Raw genomic sequence first — 22,265 nt, 5'->3', positions numbered from 1 at the left:
AATACTTAGATTAATAATTGTGAAAAGTATATTAAGTAAAATAATACTTTACTTGATTTTAAATAGAAATTCTTGAGTATTATAATTTATTCATAATTATTTGGTTCTAAGAGCAGAAAATGTGTATTTTTTATATTTAATTTTTTAGAATATTATTTATTTTTATTATAATTTTATTTTTCTAGAAAACTTATAGTAAGTATTTAAATAGGTATGAGTGCAATACATATTCTAAGAATAAATTTTATATCCATGAAGTATAAAAAAACAAGATAAATATGCTTTTACTTGAGAAACAAAAAACGGATAGGGTGAGTCGAAGTTATATATATATATATATATATATATATATATATATATATATATATATATATATATATATATATATATATATTACTCTCACCCACCTTTCTGCAAAATATTTAAAAGTGGAATTTTATAATGTTCAGAGCTTCGAAATAAAATTCTTTTACTAACACGTGTGTTTGTCACCAATATGAATATTTAGGTACTGTAATCTAGTATAACAATTATTTTAAAAGAGCATAACGATATATATTATAGTACTTTATTTTTATTAAACATTACTTAATTATCGTATGTCACGTTTTTTTTTCATTTGCTATCTCTTTTCTTTCTATCATTTTCCATTTTGAACTGCTCATTCTTCTCCTTTTGTTTCCTTTTGTTTTATTCAAACACCCTTATACACATCACATAGGCGCTTTATTTGTTTGTAGAAAAACCCAACGTCAACATTTTTTTACATCTCACTATTTTGATCCAGAAAATTTTATCTGAATTACGATATACGAGCGACGACGACTGAGTGACTGACATTTGGTTTAATGGCGACCACATAGAGTAGTTGCAAGATGGTGGTAAAGAAGAATCTCTTATACCAAAATTACATTTAAGTACTCATTAAAAACAAATAAATAAAGTGATAATAAAAATAATTTCCGATGTTACATTATAAATGAAACTATTTAGACTTTACTTTTGGAATATTGGCCTCACACTGGATATAATATTCTGATTCTAAATTTGATGATAAAATCATTTTAAATAACAATATTTTTAGTTATTGTTCGTTTTAAAACATTAACTTCGTTATGATTTTGTCTTACATCTCAAATATAGAAAAAAGAAAAAAAATATTTAAATTGTCTTAAACTATCAATTTTTAAACGATATAGAATTATTGAATGCGGTAAAAACAATAATCATTTTCCATTTCCACTATTTTCATTAGAATAAAAAAAATACAAAAAAGTAGAAGTAGAAATAAAAAGTAAGCTTTGGTCGAATAACATGATAATGTTATATATTGAAGTGGGTGATTTATCACTGCCACCAATCCCACATTCTAAAGTAAACTATTTTGATAGAAGGTATTCCTCATAGAAGAATTCCACCTTAACGAGTGATGGCAAAGAGGACTGTACCACAAATATTTCTCAATAAAATTATTATCAATAGAAGATATATATTTATGTATTCTTTAAATCAGTTTTTGTCCACTTGAAGATGGGAAGCAGATATCCAATAATCCTATCTGCAACTTACACATGTTGTTTCTATTAATATACATGAAAATAATATTTTTATTTTTATTGTAAAAGTAATGACATTTTTTATTTACATTAGATAGATATTTTATTTCTCTTTTATAGATATAAATTGTATTTTTCGCTTTCAAACCATATATTTACATGATTTTTTTGTTTTAAACTATTATGTTTTACTGCTCTAAAATATGTTATAAAGCTTTTATTAGCCTCACTTTTAATTTGAATATTTTACTGCATATATGTTATTGGCTCCACTAAGGAGAATGAATGTATCTGTAATTGGATAGCTTAATTTAGCAATAACTTAAAAATACATATAATAAATCTCATACGCTAATACGAGAAAATTGCGTAAAAAATCGTAAAAGTAGTTTTTTTAGTAGATATATTCATACAGTATGATAAATAAATTTACCGAAGTGGACATTGTCTTAATTCGTCACTTTTTCGACCGGAAATCCTTGTATTACTGGATATAGATATGGGTACAGAAAATATTCGATTTTTCCAATTCAGTATATTTATCACATCCTTATCCCATATCCGTTAGGGATGTTAACGGGACAGGTAGAGTACGGGTAGTAGTTTCCTCGTACCCTATACGCTAAATAAATATCCGCCCTGTACCTGTACTAATATCTGTCGTGTATCTGTTATGCGGGTACCCGCATAATTTTTTAATATCCACAGATAACCACGGGTACTCGCGGGTATTTACAAAAATGTAAAAATAAATATTTAACAACATATTTTAATTATAAATTCAAATAAAATAGAATACATAACATTCACAAATTTTAAATAAAGTCCAAATAACTCATTTAAATAGTGTTGAATGACAATTTACAAGGAAATGATTTTTTTTAAAACTAATTGATAAAAAAATAACTCATTCAAAATCAATATGTTAATATTTTAATCATATTTTTTTATTTTTTAATTTAAATTAGAGTATAACGGGTACGGGTATCCACAGGTACAAATACTATGATACTTGTACCCGCTTCGTTAACATGCTGGTATTAAAAATACCCATATTTGTTACTTGCAGGTATCTATTTGCAATATCCATTTCCTACCCGTTGCGAGTTTTGTCCGCGAATACCCGTAAGTACAGATTTTTTTGACATCCCTAATACCCGCCCTATCACCGTCCCTGTTTAAATTATTAAAATACTCATAGTCTATTAAGTTACCATATATATATATATATATATATATATTTATACGTATATATATTACACACTTTCTATTTTTTTATTTCTTCTAATTATTTGTCTTGTCATGAAATTCATTTACATCTCGAAGATCTTTTTCCCCTTATCACAAATTTTGTGCAATTATGTTCAAATGATGTATGCCAATTAAATATTTTATTTTTTATTTTTCACATTTGAATATTTCTACTCTTTTTTAATATTTTTTTATTGTATATTTTCTTTTCACATTTAACACCGTCAATTTAAGTAATCAACAACATAAATATTTAATTTACTAGGTAATATAAAAAAACTTATATTCTTTATTCTATTATTATTAATTTTTGTTTCACTTGAAGAACTCTTCTTTTTTTGCTAAAACAATTTTTATTATCTCTCAATTGTTCAACTTGGTTGATATTTAAAAAGTTTTCTTAAATTTTTAATGTTTTTTTCACTTATCATACCCTTAACTCTACATTTTCTTTTTCTTTTAGCAATTTCATTTAACGCTCTATCATATTATTTCCATTTGATCATTTTTTTAATATTTTTATTTGTTACTTTTTATCATGTAGAATACTTTTTTTATATATTTTTTTCTACTCATTATCGTACGTATAATTTTATCACTATAATTGTATAAATAAATTTTATATACTATAATATAATAATATAATGTAATTGCTACGAATCTTTTTTATCACCATCTAACATATATTGAAGTTCAAAAGATGAAAGATATATATGTTAAATTTCAATTATCATTGGTTTAATCTTTGTTCTTTGTGTGATTGATATATTATAATTTTTATTAATGTAAAAAAAATTCATTAGAATTTAAAAACTGAAGTAAATATACATTTAAAATATTTTTTAATTTAAATATTTATTTTTCTTTTATATTTTTTATAAAATACTTCAAAATTTTATCTACTAGGTAACATTAATGTTTACATATTTAATAAATGTTTTGGCCTTATGAAATTTTATTTGGTATTTAATTTCAATGTATGCAATTATAATTTCGTTCTAAATATTTGATATTGAAGAAATAAGAATATCATCCTTTTAATATTGAATATTTGATAATATTATGTTTCCTTTACCGTAACTTTTTATTATTTTATAAAAATTAATTGATTGATATTGAAACAGTAAGAAAGCGAGTACAAGTATAGGTACGAGTATATATTAGTACTCGATGTGATGACATAGCTGCTACCAAAGGTCCAATTACTAGAAGCACGTTAAGAAAAATAGAAGAAGGTTGAGAGCATGCTGAAATAATGGGCTTAATGGCCTTCAACTCCTTTTAACATGGGTCAAGGAGGACATCAATATTTGATGGGCTTTTAATTATTCCAGTATCATAGTTTTTAATTAGGCATGTATTAGGAAAAAATTTCAATAAACATTGAACATAGATGGCGATATAAATGAAAATGGATCATAAAAACCACCTAACTATTGAATTGGATCGATTAAGGCCCTAAATTCAATAGTTAGGTCACGAGCTCCATGCTAACATGCTTCACATGGCTTGTGATCCCTTAATCATGGAAAGGAAGTTAGCGAACATGTGCTAAAAATTCCATGTTTCCCTCCTTTCTTTGGCCAAGCTCTTGGAGCTTTCTTCTCCTATAAAAGAAGACCTCACCTCATTGTAAATTTCACTCTTGAGTTTAATGCATTGTTGTTGAGATCACTCCGGAAATTTATCCTTGAGAGTCAACTTAGCTAGAGCTTTCTTTGGATATCTCCTCTAGCCACCCTTCCTTAGGATTGGCCTCACCTTCCTAAGCATCTTCCACCACCAAATCTCTTCACCACACTAAAAATAATCCTCATCCAAATCTACTTTCGTGCTGCATATCTCAAGAAGCTACCCATCTCCCTCATTTCAAGCATTTAGAGCTTCATCAAGTGGTATTAAGAGCAAACTCATCAAGTCATGTTTGTCACGAGTTTAAGCTAAGTTCTCGATTCTAGTTTTATTTTTGTGTTGTTTGTGCATGATTCCTTGTTTGTCTTGTTTGTATGATGATTCATCTTACTTCACTTCATGAATCAATAGGTCAAAATTGATTAGGATTCCATTATATGTTCATCTGTGTATGCTTTTCAATTTTGTCAAGCCTTCTTCAATTTTAACCAGTGGATTTGTAACATTTTACATTTTATTTTGATTTGAGCATCAAATTCATGTTGTCCAAGTCATGTGCATCCTTTACATGTCATAATTTCTTAGTTTAATCGGTTTAAATTCTGAATTGGAGGTGTTTGCTAAAAATTATCAAATTTAGAGCAATGAATTGATTGAATCATGAGCTCAAGGCATATCTGAATTGTGCAACCATGAGCCATTTTCGCTGAATTGGAAGTCCTTAAAGTGATTTTTAATTACCCTTTTGTGTTCATACGTGATAGTAGATCATTATCAAGTTCATAGAGTTAGACCTTCTCTTATGTGTTAAAATAGTTTCTGTTTTCAAAATTTTGATGTTGTTTCCTCTTTGTGTTTGATGTATCATAATTTTTGTAGAGCTACAATTAGTGATCTGATTTCAGAATTTGTTTGATAAAAGAGTCGAGAAAAATATGCAAAAAAAATCAAAATAAAATATGGAAAAAATGATAAATGTTTGATTTAGTGTATGTAGCTCTCAGTTTACAACAAATTTCTGGTTGGCTTTCTTTAGCCAATTGTGATCATAACTTGTTCTTAATCACTCTGAAATTTTGGCCTTAACAAATGTGAATTACTTCACTTCTTTTCGGTTAAATTTTGTGATTAGAACAAGTGATTTCTTCATTTCATTAAGTCTTTAATTGTTTTATTGTTTTACTCAATTCTAGTACCATTCTTAAGTTTCCTTTTGAAGTGCCAATTGTTTTATTACCTTTAATTTTCTTGCTTGTCACTATTTGCCATTCAAATCCAAGTTGTCTCAATTAACTTCATCTTGATTTTAACAATTATTTTTGTTAGCTTTTCTTGTTTTATTTCTTGGCATTCTTTCGGTTTGTGTTGAATTGGGATGTAAAAGAAGCCTTTCAAGGTGGACTTCTTCTAGAGGTAGCATCTTAGGGGGTGAAGATTCAAGAGAAATTCTTTTGACCCCATATGAGGAAGGATGTCCAGAGACATTGCTTTAAGTGCATTACTTGTTTACAAGCTAAATCTAAAGTAATGCCTCATGGTTTTTACACTCATTTGCCTATTGCTTCTACCCTTTGGGAGGACATAAGTGTGGACTTTGTTCTAAGACTTCCAAGAGTTGCCAGGGGTTTTGACTCTATCTTTCTGGTAGTGGACATATTTAGCAAAATGACTCATTTTGTACATTGCCACAAAGTAGATTATGCAAGCAATATTGAAAAATAATTCTTTAGGGATGTGATTAAACTTCATGGCTTACCTCGTACCATTGTTTCTGATAGGGATACCAAGTCACTTTTAAAGGACCTTATGGTCTACATCAGGGAGCAAATTAAACTTTTCTACTACTTATAACCCACAAACAGATGGGAAAATATAAGTAGTAAATAGATCCTTATCTATATTATTGAGGGCAGTCCTGAGGGGAAATCATAAGTCTTGGGATGTGTACCTTTCCCAAATTGAGTTTGCATATAATAAAGTAGTTCATATGATGAATTCCTTGACTTGTGAAGAAGAGGAAGAAGCTTCTTATGTGCAGCAGAATGGAACAGATGCAAGTTTGAAGGCTCTTGTGACAACAGTATAAAGTGGTGAAGGGTGGAAGTTTAGGAATAGATGGTGATCCTAGAGGAAGGTGGCTAGAGGAAACTAAGTAGAATCCTAGCTTAGCCATGACTCTCACTTAAGGCAAATGATTTGAGTGCTCTCAACAATTGCATTTACCACACAAATCAAAGAGTAATCAAATACAAGTCTAGGAGTCTCCCATTTATAGTAGAGAGATCCTCCTTAATGTAATGCAAATGGAAATGCATGAACTAAGCAAGGTACATGCATCCTAAATCCGTGAGTTTTGGATCAGATGACATGTGGCAAATCATGTTTTCCATGCTTTTCCACCATGTGCAAAGTGTGAGAAGCATGCACTCAAAGTATCTCTCGGCCAAGCTTGCAAAGTGGGTATGGATTGGCCCAATTTGGAAGCTAGAAACAATGTACTTTGGCCTTTTATTTGGAAAGCAAAGCCTAACATTTGGCCTAATTTGAAAAGCTATTCTAATGCTACAAGCTTTAAGTCCATCATATTTTGACATCTTCTTTAGCCTAAAAGAAGAACATGTGAAACCCATAAAGCTTATTAAGCTCTCGTTGATCTAGGCCCCCTTTATCTTTCTCATCATACTTCTAGTGATTGGGCCTTTTAATGGGCTTGAGCTTGGGCCTTGAAATGGGCTTAGGTCGGATTCATCATCATAGAACTATTGAAATATCTCTTTTTGAGGTTGTGTATGGTTTTAATCCTTTGACACTTTTTGATTTAATACCTCTCCCTACTTTGTTTGATTTTGTTCATAAAGAAAGGGTGTCTGAATCAAATTTCATGAAGGATTTGCATGAAAAAGTTAAAACCCAAATACATCAACAAACTAAGAGGTACACAAAGTACAAAAATAAGTGGAAGAGAGAGTTCATTTTTAGTAAAGGAGATTTAGTTTGACTTCACTTGTGCAAAAGAGAGATTTCATAAATAAAGGAAGTACAAACTAAATCCTACAAGAGATTATCTTTATCAAGTTCTTAGGAGAGTCAATAATAATGCATATCAAGTAGACTTGCTTGAGGAATATAGAGTACATACCACTTTTAATATAACTAACTTAATTCCTTTAGCAGGTAGTAATTATGATGATAATATGGAACCTCTAGATTTGAGGACAAATCCTCCACAAAAGGGAGGAGATGATGACATAGTTGCTACCAAAGGTCCAATTAATAGAAGTATGTTAAGAAGAATATAAGAAGGTTGAGAGCATTTAATGGGTTTCAACTCCTTTTCACATGGGTCAAGGAGGACGTAAAGATTTGATGGGCTTTTAATTAGTCCAGTAACATAGTTTTTAGTTAGGCCATGTATTACAAAAAGTTTTCAATAAACATAGAACATAGGTGGCGGCATAGATGAAAATGGATCATAAAAATCCCCTAACTATTGAATTGGATCCATTAAGGCCCAAATACAATAGCTAGGTTGAGAGCTCCATGCTATCATGCTTCACACTTAGCACATTTAGCACATGGTGCAAATGAGAAAGGTGTGACTTGTAACATCCTAGGCAGATATTACTTAATAAAAAGAAATTATAATTGAAATAACTCAACATTTAATATTCATTCCTAAAATTGTAGGAATTAAAAATTTATTAAAGGCGCTTAAATTCAAAAATTCATAATTAAGAACTTAAATAATTACAAGTTCCAAAGTTCATAACCATACTGAAAGGAAATTCAAAATAAATGAAAAGCACATTTCTTTAAATCAATCCCCAAGCTAGCCCACACTTCAGCTCTGTGCATCTCTAGCATCACCTGAAACATCATCTATTCCCGTGTGACAAGCCACACGATCATCGTTAAGCACAAACAGAAAGGGTGAGCTCAAAGAATTAAACAAGCACAATAATAGCATAAACCCTTCACCCAAAGCATTCTAACATAACAGAATGCACATTTCTTAAAACCCTTGTTACCTAAGGAATCCTGAAATCCTTGTCTCATAGCCCTAATGAGACTAGATTATTCATTCATATCATACTCACACTTGACCATGGCCTCAGGATATTTCATGCTTCCACGAATCTGCCTACTCATGATCCAACCTCTACAATCCTTCCCGCTCGTAGTCCAACACACGTGATCCATCCAGTTACGAACCTCCTCGTTCGCAACAACTCTCAAGTGTGAGCACGGAACATACGAACCTCCTCGCTCGTATTCCCACACGAGAGTATCATTAATATGAACCTCCCCGCTCATATCAATCACGTGTTCCATCACAAATCACAAACCTACCCGCTCGTGATAATATCAAGCATATCCTGACACAAGGCCATCACCACACGATGTGCAAAAACACTCAAAAATAGCAACTTGCCCTTGGAGCATCGCTTGGCAAAGTAGAGACGTCGCCTAGTGGTATCATGTTGAAGGTTGTAAGACCCGAGAAAATTATATAAAATAAATATTTAATTATTAATAATTGGGAATTAGAGATACATTTAAAGGAATTAAATGGCCAATTCTAACAAGGAACAATGATAGCTCAAGTGGTTGAGCGTGTTAGTGGTGTTGAGAGGTCTTGAATTTGAATCTTGTGTATGCCATTATGGTGTTATTGATTTTATTTTAGTTTTGCAAGTATGCATAAACATGTGGTGTGCCCTTGTATTGGTTTATGTGCATGAAATAACATAAAAAATGGAATGACTTGTTGGTTGTGCATATGCTTGGTAATTATGAGGATGAGAGTTTGAACCTTAGCTAGCGCTAAATAGTTCTTATTTACATGTAGGTTGAATCAAAGCTGTGTGAAGAGGAACACTAGGAGTTCTTTTGGGAGCGGGAAATCCAGGTAAGGGGAGTTACTCTTTGTGATATGATTCTCGTTTGATGTGTTGGAACCATGTATGCTTATTTTCCCATTTTAAATGTTGTTTTTTGAAGTTTCTAGGTTGATGCCCAGAAATCACTTGGCGGTCATGAAGGCCCGCCAGGCGACTCAAGTTGTTCTAACCCATAATTCTAGGTTCTGGGAAGCTTGGTAGCACTGAATGTCTACTAGGCGACACAGACTATTGTGGTTCGTTTCTATTCTTTTTTTCTTCTAAATTATATGGTGGTATTGTTATTATGAGTAAATTGCATTGATATTTGTCGAATGAATTCTATTATAAAATGTTGGAAATGGGATGAGTAGGTGAATCTTGTTGAATAAGGGAATACCTTGTAAGGAAGGTTCATGCCAGATTGGGGATAAGTTGCATAATGATTTTTAGAGTAGAAACTGTTATGCTAGGTTGTGTAATTGGGTTCAAGCGACCCTATAGTAATCTGGAAGCATGATTAACTGCTTGTATGTGAAAATGGTTGAATGGATTGGGTTTTCAGGAATATCTGGAATTTTCCTAGAAACTAATGCATCGCTTGGCAGCACATGCTTACCGCTAGGCGATAGACACTCTCCACAAACTTTTTTGTGTTGGCTGTTTTAGGTTTCAAGTTGGGGTTTCATAGGGGATTAGTGGAAATTATATATGTAATAATGAGGTAACCTAGACCGAATATAATGTAGTAAATGTAATGCCTTAAAGAGGTTTGGGTAATTATGTTCAAGTTAATGTGGGATAAGGTATTGGGTGCAGGAATTAGTGTATGGGTTGAATGCGAAGATTTTATGGTGTTGGTACAAATTATGGCACAAATGGTTGCTGGTTTTGGAATTCTCTAAAACATGATTAATTGGGGAGGCATGAAAACCACTTTTAAGATGAGGCTAAATAGGACATGATACGAGATATCGAAAGAGATGGGATGCAAGTGCTACTTACGGTAAGACATGATCTGGCATGAGTTGAATACACCCCGTAGTCCTTGTTTTGGAAGTCCTTATGAACATGTGTGAATATCTTGTCAAAATCAAGTATTGACATGTTTTAAATTAGGAATTCACTTTAATATATGAGTGTTGCATGGGAAATGTATTGGTGCTCGTTGAGTTATGCTAAAATTGTATAAACAAGTATATGGTATGCTAGATTGTGTGCTTAGATGCTTGGGGGGTATTTGGAACTGCTTTTTGGTGCGAAAAAAACCATTAATTGTACGTTATTGGTATAGCGTCTAACAACACAAGAGAGGCCGCCAGGTGATAGGAAGGATCAGGGAGGCCCTAGAGCGCGTGGTGCTTAGTGGTGAGCTGGGATCGCCAGGCAGTCTGCATAGTGACAATGTTCATTTGTGTTGGAATATGTGTGTTGCATGGTGATGGTTTTGGTCTGGGATATGGTTGCATGGATTACGAGTGGGGAGATTTGTAATGGAGTTGGAAACGCATGATAAATACGAACAAGGAGGTTCGTATTGGATGTACTCTTGTGTGGGGATACAAGCGAGAAGTTTCTTACGTTCCGTGCTCACACTTGAGGCTGTTATGAGTAGAGATTTTCACAACAGGGATGTTCACGCATGTTGGACTACGAGCGGGAAGGTTTGTAGAGTTGGACCACGAGCGGGCAAGTTCATGAGAGCATTGGAATCCCTAAGAAAATGGTTGAGTGTGTGCTTGTCTCGTACAGGTTATGAGACTGGGGTGGCATGGTATAAAGGCTTTAAAACTGAGAATGTGGTTAAGTTATTTTAGGTGAGGGCTCACCATTTTTCTTTGTGTTTAGCGATGATCATGTGACTTGTCACATGGGAGTAGATGGTAATCTAGGTATGGAAGGCGATGCCAAGATACAAAATGGGGGCTTGCACATGGGACTATGATAGAGGATTTATATTTTGAAATAAACTTGTAATTTCCTTTTAGTTTTATTTTATGATTTAGATATGTAATAGTTAAATCGTATTTTATGGATTTGGTTTTTGGTGCTATAATGTTTTAATGAAATTTTCCCACATTTTGGGAATAATAATCGATGCTTGAATATAATTTAAATTATAAATTCTTTTATTAAGTAATATCTGCTTAGGATGTTACACAGGCTGCCTGGTGGGCCACCCAATGTTGTTAGGCGTCAACTCTCTAATTTGGTCCAGTTCCCCTGAAATTTAGAAGTCGCTTGGCGAATCAGCTTGGATCGCTAGGTGCCAACCTATTGTTTCCATACCAACTAGCGGTTTAGAAAGACCTCCTGGCGCCACCCTCTCCCAAGACTTCCTGGTTACTCCTATCTCCTAACAGTTTCCCCATGTTGCCAGGCGCTATACCAGTAACATGAATTAACTGGTTTAGCACCTAAAAACAGGTTCTAATCACTCCAATATTATAAAGTGCACATCCAGAATATATATATATATATATATATATATATATTATTATGTGATCTTTATCCTATCTCTCAAATTTACTTGTAGTAGTTCTTTATGTGTTCTGATATACTTTGTTATAAAACATGTAATTCTAAAACCCTTTGACACTCTGGTACATTACATCACAATAAGTTGAAAAAATTAATTTCCTTTCTTTGTCGGGCTCCCCACCAATCTATTAATCACAATTAATTGACTATTGTCATAATCAGATATTCATAAATTGTTATTAGTAAAGGAAAAAATAAATGCATTCTTCTTATAGGTTGCAATAATCATTATTTTTAAAATAAAATATATTGAGTCTTTTTAACCAAGAGACCAACCAATATCACTAATAATAAACAATATATGAATGACTCCGGGAAAAATTGAGCTCTTATAAAATTACCTCAGTTTAGCTTTGATGATCATGAATTCAATTTAATAAAGAAAAATTATTTCAAAACTCAAATACAATTTAAGCATAAGTAAATGAGTATAAAAAAAATTTAATATGAAGAAGACAAATCTAACGTTTTTATTTCTAAGCCGACCAATTCTCCTTCCACCATTTTCTCACTTTTCGGTATAAAGTGACATCTTTGACTGCAGCTTCATGCCCTGGAACTTAGTTAAAGAATCTAACATCTAACCGCCTAGAGTTAGAAGCATCACACCATTATCCTATTCTTATTTAATGATTCAAACATTTGTTTATTATATTGAAAATCATGTACAATATTGATAAAACTAAATTACAGAATAAAGTGCAAATCTCTTTTTGTAAATTAACTTTTTAATCTTAATTAAATTTAAAGTTTATATCGTAAAATATCTCCATGAGATCTGTTAAACTTATTATATTATCTATTTTCTAACTTCTATCCAATCAACAAATAAATTTGTATTTAAGATGTCAAATATTTGGCCTAGGTGTGTGTTGAAAATTTCAAATCCTTAACACAAACTAATATTTTTTTTTTCATAAACCAAACTAGATATTTATGATTAAAAATTCCATCTCTCGTGCAAAATAGACTACAAATGACGACGGCTATACACATACGTAGCAAAAAGAAATGTGGTAGCATTATGGTAAATATAAATTCAAAAATAACAACGATTTCACAAGAAACTGTCGTAAATCAAAACAACAACGACTGTTAGAAGTCCGTCATTATAAATCATATAATAAAGACGGTTATTTTAATCATCGATGAATTTATCGAGGCTAAAAAGAAGCAACTTTTCACTTTTTCTCATGTCTTTTGCTTTTGTTTCTTCTTATGTATCTATTTATGATGTACAGATATGATACGTGTATCGGATACGATACGTATCCAATATGTCGATACATTTATTTTCAAAATAATAGGATACAATACGTGATAAATATGCGATATATGAATATTGAAAAATATACAATAATTCTTACAAATATAATAAATATATGATTGTTAATGTGTGAATCTAAAATTCTTAATTAGAGACCAATTATTTTGGTAGCCAAAACTTGATAGCTAATGTTAGTGACCAATTTAAAAACCAATTCATAATTGAAATTATTTTAATTATTAATTTAGAAACTAATTATAATTTTTTGGAACTATTTTAGTTGTCAATTTGGTTACTATATAATGACTAATTATTTTTTGTCACTAAAATTGTTCACTATTCAAAAATTTCATTGTAGTGTATTATGACTTTATAAAGTAGATACTTCATTGATAAATTTTGTTAAAGTATCTTAAAATATCAGATACGGATACATGACCCAAGTTGAAATATCGGTGTATCATAGGTATCTATCATCCACTGTGAGACGTCACTGCTCGCACCCTCAACGCTGTTTGATAACCACCGCGAATCGGTGTTTGTCGCCAGCGCTCCTAATTAATGTAAAGAGTTTATTAATAGACAATTATTTTTTTTTCTATAAAAGTTTATGTAATCACTTTATGTCCACCATTAATCCTCTTATTTATGGCAACATCTTTTTCTCTCAAAGTCTTTTTCCTTTCTGGGTGTTAATTAAAGATAATGACTGCCGATCTTTTCTCTAATCAATGTATTTTTTTTTCTTTACAACTTCTAACCAATATTATGTTTTTCCTCCGGATATGTGTAATTGTTTTTTCATCCTTTATTGTTATTGTTTAAAGATTCAATTAAAAAGGCATTAATATTACAAATATTTGTATATTATTAATTATGAAATATTATATATGATAAATTATTAACTTTTGTGACGATTATTTCAAACATAACTTTAAAATAATAATATAATATGCTAATATTATATTCCAAATTAGATTAAAAAATAAAACCATAAATAAAAAAAAAAGGTACGCAGTTGTGCAACAATTAGCTACATCTACATTTTGGCCTCATTAATGTGAGCTGAAATTATTTGTGATTGTTTTAATACTTGCCCCGACAGAAATTTATAGAGGGACCTATCAATTCAAGCAACAAATGAACCAAAATCTTACGAATCTTTTCGATTGACTGCAAATTTGCGACTTCATACAGTTTAATAAAAAAACTCATTAGATCACATAAATAATTAAATAAATAAATAATATTTAATGTAATGAATGCCCGAAATCAATGCTGAAATTGAGATTGTTCTTACCATTGAGATGGGATTTGTGAATGCCTAAAGTTTTTTCTTGCGTGATATGAGCTCTATGGGGAAGAGAAATTGTCATATATTAAATAACTGGGTACAATCAGAACTTCTTCTAAGTGTAATTTTATGAAGAAAAAAAAACGGAAATGGGTGCAGGTTTTGGTTGAGTATAAGGATGTTCTGAACCATGTTTGGTCATTTATGTGAAATGTACGAGAAGGTACTTCAACAGAATTCATACCATATAAACGTGATGTTCTGAGTTGGAACATCGCATCCAAACAACCACGAATTATTGCAAACGTGCTACAGTGTTTGTGTATTAAATTTTCTTATGTCACTCCAAGATGTTCCATGGATGTAACGCTGCTCTTGTCTTGTGGATCATACTTTTCAAACATCATAATAAACTCTTAATTCACTTAAGCGCTATTGGTTTGGTTTTAAAATTGGAACTTCTATCGTGAATTTGTTTTTAAAAAATATTTCAGAAGATTATAAATGAAATATGTATTTAAATTGTTTTATATTTCAATTCAACCAGTGCATATTGAACAGATTATTATCACTGATTTTAAAAGTACAAGTGCCCAGTCATTTCAAAAAAACAATAAATAAATAATTCCCTTGCTTATTAGTATTTGTATATTAGATATTTCAATTCAATAAATAAAGTTAAAGTATGAAACACCACTTTAGAAAAAAGTTTAGACAAAAATTCCTTTTCGGTTATAAAATATGGCAAACAGATTAAATATTATGTTAAAAGTTAAAATGCCTTTTTTTTTTTTACTTGAAATTAAATCAATAAAAACATTTATGTTTTCTTCATACATAACGTTTGAAAGCATTTCATGGTTGAGATAATTGTCCATTTAATTGAGATATCATTATCTTATAATGTTACTTATTAAATATAAAAATATTATTTCTCAATAAAAAGTATGATGACCAATTATTTGAAGTAAAAAATATAATATTATTATTATTATTTAAATATTGAACACTTATAAATTTAGTAATAATAAGAAACAACTATTAATCACTTAGTATTTCATGAGATGAGTTATAATCCTCGGTGCATCTCAATTATGACAGACTAACACGTTCCATCCCATTTTTATAAAGACCAATAATGAGACAATTATCAATAAGACAATTTTCATGTTTTAAAATCTTTAATCCAATCTAAATCATCTAAAAAAATAAAAGAAATTGAATTATATTCTTTTTTCCAGATTTTATTTTTTAAAATTGAATTGTGAGTTGTGAGTGAAGAGATTTATCATTTTAAAATTTGAGCCTTTGGATTAAAATAAATGTACAATTCTTATTTATACTTGTGAAGACGTATGTAACAAAAAGTATAAATTTTTAAAACAAATTTTTGAGCTCCTAGAAACATTATCTCACACAGCGAGCGAGTATCGAAAGTAAAACTCCCATAAATTTTCCCAACAAGACTCTCACTTGCCTGGTGGCCAAAATCCCCTACTTTCTAGATTTCGAACAAAACATTTTTCCTAAGTGATTCTTTTCTCTCGCCCAACGAGAGAATGGACCCTTGGAGCCAATTTCATTTGGCTTCCTAACAAGTGAATGACCTACCTAGCAAAAAGAATGAGAGCTTCCTAGAATGAAAATTCCTTCTCACGCCTAACGACTTTGATGTTCCTCTCGATAGGATTGCATAATTCAGAAACTCATATATGTGTATCAGATTAGCCTATTGGGTTTACCTTAGTCATTTTATTCTTTTCTTATAAAAAAACAAATTTAGTTTAGTCCAAAAACATGCTCAAAAATCCAATTGACAATATATACACACATACACATCATAGATCAATTTACTTAAATTCGCAATTGAACTCAATAGAACAACACAAACAACCATTTCACAAACAAAGTTCAATATCTCATCCATTTATCACAATCATATCATCATAAATTTGAACCAATAGTATTTTAACTTTTTACTACCTTCCCTTACTTGAGTGATGGCATACCCCTAGCCATGACCAAGAACATATAAGAAAAGTGGGCATCATCTGTGGAAGGTAGGCCTAAGTTCTTATCATCATGGGCCATCAATAAGTTCTTAATAGATTAGGTTTATTTTTGGACTTGTATTAATAGATTAGGTCACCAAGGCTAGAGCACCCCTTATAGGTTTCTTCTAAGAGTTGACCCAACCTCTCTTGAGAACACTCAAACACCACCATAACCTTTCCCCATTGCTTGAGTCAAATAGCTTGGAGCAGGAACCATGATCTCATCACATAAAAACCACCATATGCACAACATATTTCAACTACCATCAAGCTTGCACAAACCACCACCATTTGTGAGTCACCCTTGGGCTTGAGTCATATAGCTTAGAGGAGATTATCCCAATCAGAGCTTAGGTTATTTTCTTTTCCTTTGTGTTTTCCTAACTTTGTCTTGTTGTAGCTATCTTGGAATTTTCCAAATCAACCTCCCTTACACACAAAACAACGTGACAATAAAGTCTATGCTTTTGAAAATGTGACAATAAAGTCTATGTTTTTGAAAATTAAATTGCATCTAGCTTAGAGATCTAAAAATTACGTGCTTGTAGTCAAATGAAAGTCATGTGGATCTAGTTTCCAACAAAAAATGAATCAATGATTTGGAGTTCTGTAGAGAAAATTATGAGCAAAATAGTCAACAAAGGTTAAATCTACCAGAATTTTGTCATCAACTTTTTCCAGGTCCTGTTTTGGTAGTTTTGGCTACTATTTTGTGCCTTCTAAATACTCCAAAGTGTGTTGGATAACATGTTTACATGTTCTTAGCTTTTTTGTTTTTCTTCATATTCTCCATTTGGTCATATCATATGTTTGTGTGATTTTTAACTTTAGATTATTCCATGTTGTCTAGAGTCATGTTTAGTCATTTTTATGTCTCTACTTCTTAGTTTATCTTTGAAAAATCACAAAAAATTTTATGTTCACTTTCAAAACTACACCATATATGTCCCTTTGAGTCCTTTTATTTTGCTTCTTTGAGTTCATACTTGTTATTAGTTCATTAGCAAGCTCATAGAGTTAGGTTTCCATTATGTTTACTTGAGTTTCATATTCTATCTTTTGATTCTAGTCGATTTCTTTCCATTTTGATTTGCTTCTTGTTCTAGTGAAATATAAATGTTCAAAATATGTTGTAGTGGTTTTGTTTTGGTGCTGGAAAATTATTGAGAAAAATAGAAAATAAGTTCATAAGAAAAAGCAAAAGAAAAATCAAGAAAAAAGTGATCAAAACAAGTGCACTAGAACCACAACAACTACTACCTTCTTTGAGTTGTTTATTTTGCTTGCATTTGAAGCTATATATTTGGGGTTGTAATCTGGACTTTCCAACGGCTATTGATCTCGGGTTTGAGCTAAAGGAGTGGTTATAAGCATCATTAGCTATCAACCAAAGAGAACAAGAAGTATATGCCTCTCTATTCTAGTTATTTTTGGTTTTGCTCATCCATTTTAGTGTCTTTCTTTAGGTGATTCTATTTTATGTGCTTAACCTTGTTTCTAGCCATTTATTTTATCACTTTTTCTTCTTGGTTGGTTTTGTCATACAAACTCTTTTGAAGTTAGCCTTCTTTGTTTTCAAGCATTTTCTTGCTATTATCCCTTTGGCCTCCTCATTTTTTGGTGTTGTTTTTGTTGTAGGCTCTCTTTTGAGGTGAACCAATCCCTTGAGGTATCATCTTAGGGGGTAGAAACCTTAAGTGGACTTGAAGCCTTGGTAAAAGAGACAAAAAGAGGAGGAAAGAAACACTTGGAGAGGAAAAGCTAAAACTTTGGTTGTATTTGCACCTTTCTTTAATTTGAGTTGTAATTTGTTTCTTGTAAACTTGGCCTAATTAAGTGTCTTGGGGAGCCTTTGGTATCTAATCTCATCCCCTAATTAGCACCTTAAACGTTTTAGTGCATCATTTTTGTTTTTAGTTGGTAAAGCTTTGAAGGCTTTAAGTGTCAACAAACTTTACCATTAGGTCGCATAGTGTAGTTGTTTTGCTATCTCTCTTTTAATTCTTTTTTTCTTATAGTTTAGTGTGTTTCTGATAAGTTTAGCTAAAAACAAGAAATGTCTCGATTATATCAAATCATGCATATTCACCTAAGTCGCAGAACAAAAGAATCAAGTTAAACATTTGAGTATAAACAAAACATGAGCAAGTCACTCAACAATGTCTAAACTTACTTTTTCATTGAGTTCTCATTGAGAAGTTTGGTGCAAGATGTTTGAGTTAAACTTTGGCTAAGGAAATACTTGGTTATTAACTAATCCAAGTGATTCACCTATCTTTCTTAGAAGTAAATTTGAGCATCTTGCCTCCTTAAGTCTCCTTAGGAATTTCTTTAAAAGAAAAAGTTAAAGTCAAAGTAAATTAGTAACACTACTAGAAATTGTCTTATTACATGGGAGTTTTTTTGCAAATTTGTTAAAAATATTTGCAGGAAAAGACTTTTTTCTACCATTTTTTTTAAGAATTTTAATTGACAGGTAATTCCTTCATGAATAATCATTTCCTACAAAATTATAAAATTTGTAAGTATTTCCTACAAAATTTGTTGCGAAAATTGTTTTATACAAAATATTTTGTAAGAATATTGGTAACAATTTTTTGCAAATTTTTTTTCACAATAAAATTTGTAAGTATTATCTATGAAAAAAATTTCAAAACAAAATTGGCAGGAAATATGAGGTTTTTTAGTAGTGTAATGACTCTAGTAAAGAAACTCCATAAAGTTTAAATCAAAATGCCTAAGAACTTAAATCACTAAAATTTTGGAGAAAGCAAGAGGCCATACAAAAGGAAAAGGAGAAAATTAAAAGAGAGGATACAAGACAAAAAGAGGCCCAACTTACCATTTTGGAGAAGGAACTTATAAATTTAAGACAAAAAGATGAGAGGATACAACAAAAGATTAGGAAAACAAGAGAGGAAAACAAGAGAAGAAAGGAAGAACAAAGAGAGAAAGAGGAACAAGAAAGAAAAGAGAAAGAGGAGGAGCAAAGAAGATATCATGAAAAGAAGATAAGAAGAGAGATGAAAGAGAAAGAAAAGAGTAAGAGAAGAGAAAAGGAGAAACCTTCCACTTGCCCAATACTACTTGAAGATAAGATGTTAAGGGAAGTCTTTTAATCCTGAAACTCTTCTCCATTTATCAGTACTTCTTTCTTTATTCCAAACTTTTCATTTGAAATTTTTTCAACTTCACCTCCACCCTCCATTGTTTTAAACTTCTCTTTGGATTTTTCAAAGTCACACCTTGAGTTGATTTTACCTTCTAAGTTAAAATTAACTCAAAGTGAACAAAAACACTCTTGGGAAGTAGACCTTGAAAGTAGTTAAGGAAAGTTTTTCAAAATTAACAAAAGGCCTTCTTCTTGTTTTTCAAATAGATATATTTGTCTAGTGGTACTAAAATTAATCCAAATTTTATTTAATGATTACTATAGATGGATCTTTGATCCTGGAGGAATGATACACAAGTTGACCAATAATATTAATTATTTAGATTATGTTAGCGAAAAAGACTAAATTAAACACTATAAGAAAACTCTTAAATAATGATCAGTTTTAGTGACCTAAGATATGTTTAGAGACCAATTTTCTAATTAGAGACCAGTTCCTTTGGTGGCCAAAACCTTGATAGCTAATGTTAGTGACCAATTTAAAGACCAATTTAAAATAGAAACTATAGTTAACTATTTAGACGATGTTAGCGAAAAGTGTAACACCTCATTTAAATAAATACTTTAATTAAATGACATGTCACACAGATAATATAAGAGGCGAGTCATGGAGTATCAACACGACTCCTTAAAATATCCAAAGACACTTCGAGGAATCCAAGGCACACCAAGATGCCAATACCAAACAAAATACAAGAACTTGACAGTAGTCAATAATGTACTAAAAGATAAATCAGTACATGGGCCTTAGCCCTATGAGAAAGCCCAAAACAGTAGAATCCAGCCCAGGTAGGTTACGCAACGGAACCTCCATCACCCTGTTGACCACGGGTGTCTCTCACATCTACTCCCATCAATAAATTGATGATCATCGCAAAAAGAGAAAACTACACATACAAAACATACAACAAACAAACATAAGGGTAAGCTAAAGCCGAAAGATGGTTTATCATGCAATTGCATACAATTTCATAGTTCAAGATACATATGCCAACCAAACATGTTATGACTTTTCAACCAATACACTAAGACTTAGACACGACTCATCCGGATGCATATAATTAGTCAGATTCAGCAGATGCTTGCACTTGTGGTGAATTTCCCTACTCTACCGAGCTGCTCTCCCCCGAGCTATGTGTTACAATGTCTTAACCCCCACACACAAGGTTAGCCCTTAATGGATTTCAGGCCTCCTGGTACTCTCACCACAAGACACAGTCCGCTCTATGTGAGACTAACTGACTCCTTAGAGTGTTAGGATGCAACCTTACCTTGAATCCTTACTAAATTATATAGATGGGGCACCACCATGAACTCCCACTAACAGAGGTCATGGAATTACGTCTCGACCAACTAAGGCACCACCATAAGGTCTCACCTAGAGGCTCATGGAATTACGCCCTAACCCCAAACCAACAACATGTTCCAACAACCAATATACAAGTATTGCTCATACCAATTCCATGTCACTTTGGTACCAACCATCCCATACATGTATCATGCCAAAGCCATACCAAAACTCATGAATCTAGCCCATGAATCATTCCATACATGCATCATACCCAAATTGTTGTTAAACTCATAAACCACAGACCACCATTCATCTTGCTCATGCAAAATCGCTCAACTCATGCTTTAAAAATATATAATCAGTCCAAACATATGACCAACATCCAAAAACCAAGAAACCACAGAACAAACGCACTTCTCGCCCAACTCCCCGCTCAAGCAAAAAGGTCTCGCTCAAGCGAGAGGGTCCCTCGCTCAGGCGAGCTCCTTTCGCCTAAGCGAGGGTGCTCGAAAAGAGGAACAATGGCGCTTTCACGTACTCTCGCTTAGGCGAGACTTCCTCGCCTGAGCGAGATGTGCTCTCGCTCAAAACTGGAGCTCGTTGCTTGAGCGACAACTTGTGCAGGCAATCTGAGCGAGTTACTGCTAATCTTGCCTAGGCGAGACAGGCTCGCTTGGGCGAGAAAACTAGAACCCTCCACTGTTCGCGTATGCACAGTTCAATCATTTACCCACACCAATCACACAATCCATATTCATATCATCAAAACTTCACTCAAGCATACAAAATCACGAAAAAAAGTTAATAAAACTCATCAAATATGACTTAAAACGTGAAACCCTAACTTCCCTTACCTAGAAATAAATAGTACAAGACCCCAACACTGAACCACGAAGCATAGCAACTTTAGAATTAGATTTGCAAGCTGGAACTAGTGAGCAGAAGTGGGGTTATTACAGAAACTCTAACAATGACCACGAAAGTAGACCAGAGAGGAAAAATTATGAGTTAAGAACACTTACGTGAGCATAAATGAGGTCGAGCTAAACTTGAATCTGATTACACTTCGAAACCCTAACAGAGCTCTGGATAAGGAAAAAGGGAGATAAGTGAGTACTGTTTTTGCAAAAGTGAAACCAGAATGGGGGTTTGGCTGCTTTAGGGGGCCTTGGCCCTTAATGGGTCAGCCTTAGGCCCATCTGATTAAGATAGGCCCTTAAGATTAGGGTAGAAAGGAATAAAAATTAAAGTGGGTCTTACAAAAAGGACTAAATTGAATACTATAAGAAAACTCTTAAATAATGACCAATTTTAGTGACCAAAGATA

This window comes from Vigna unguiculata, chromosome 7 (genome assembly GCF_004118075.2).
Source record: "Vigna unguiculata cultivar IT97K-499-35 chromosome 7, ASM411807v1, whole genome shotgun sequence".
NCBI classification, from domain to species: Eukaryota; Viridiplantae; Streptophyta; class Magnoliopsida; order Fabales; family Fabaceae; genus Vigna; species Vigna unguiculata.
The sequence above is the reverse complement of the archived record's forward strand: the minus strand, read 5'-3'. Positions refer to the sequence as shown.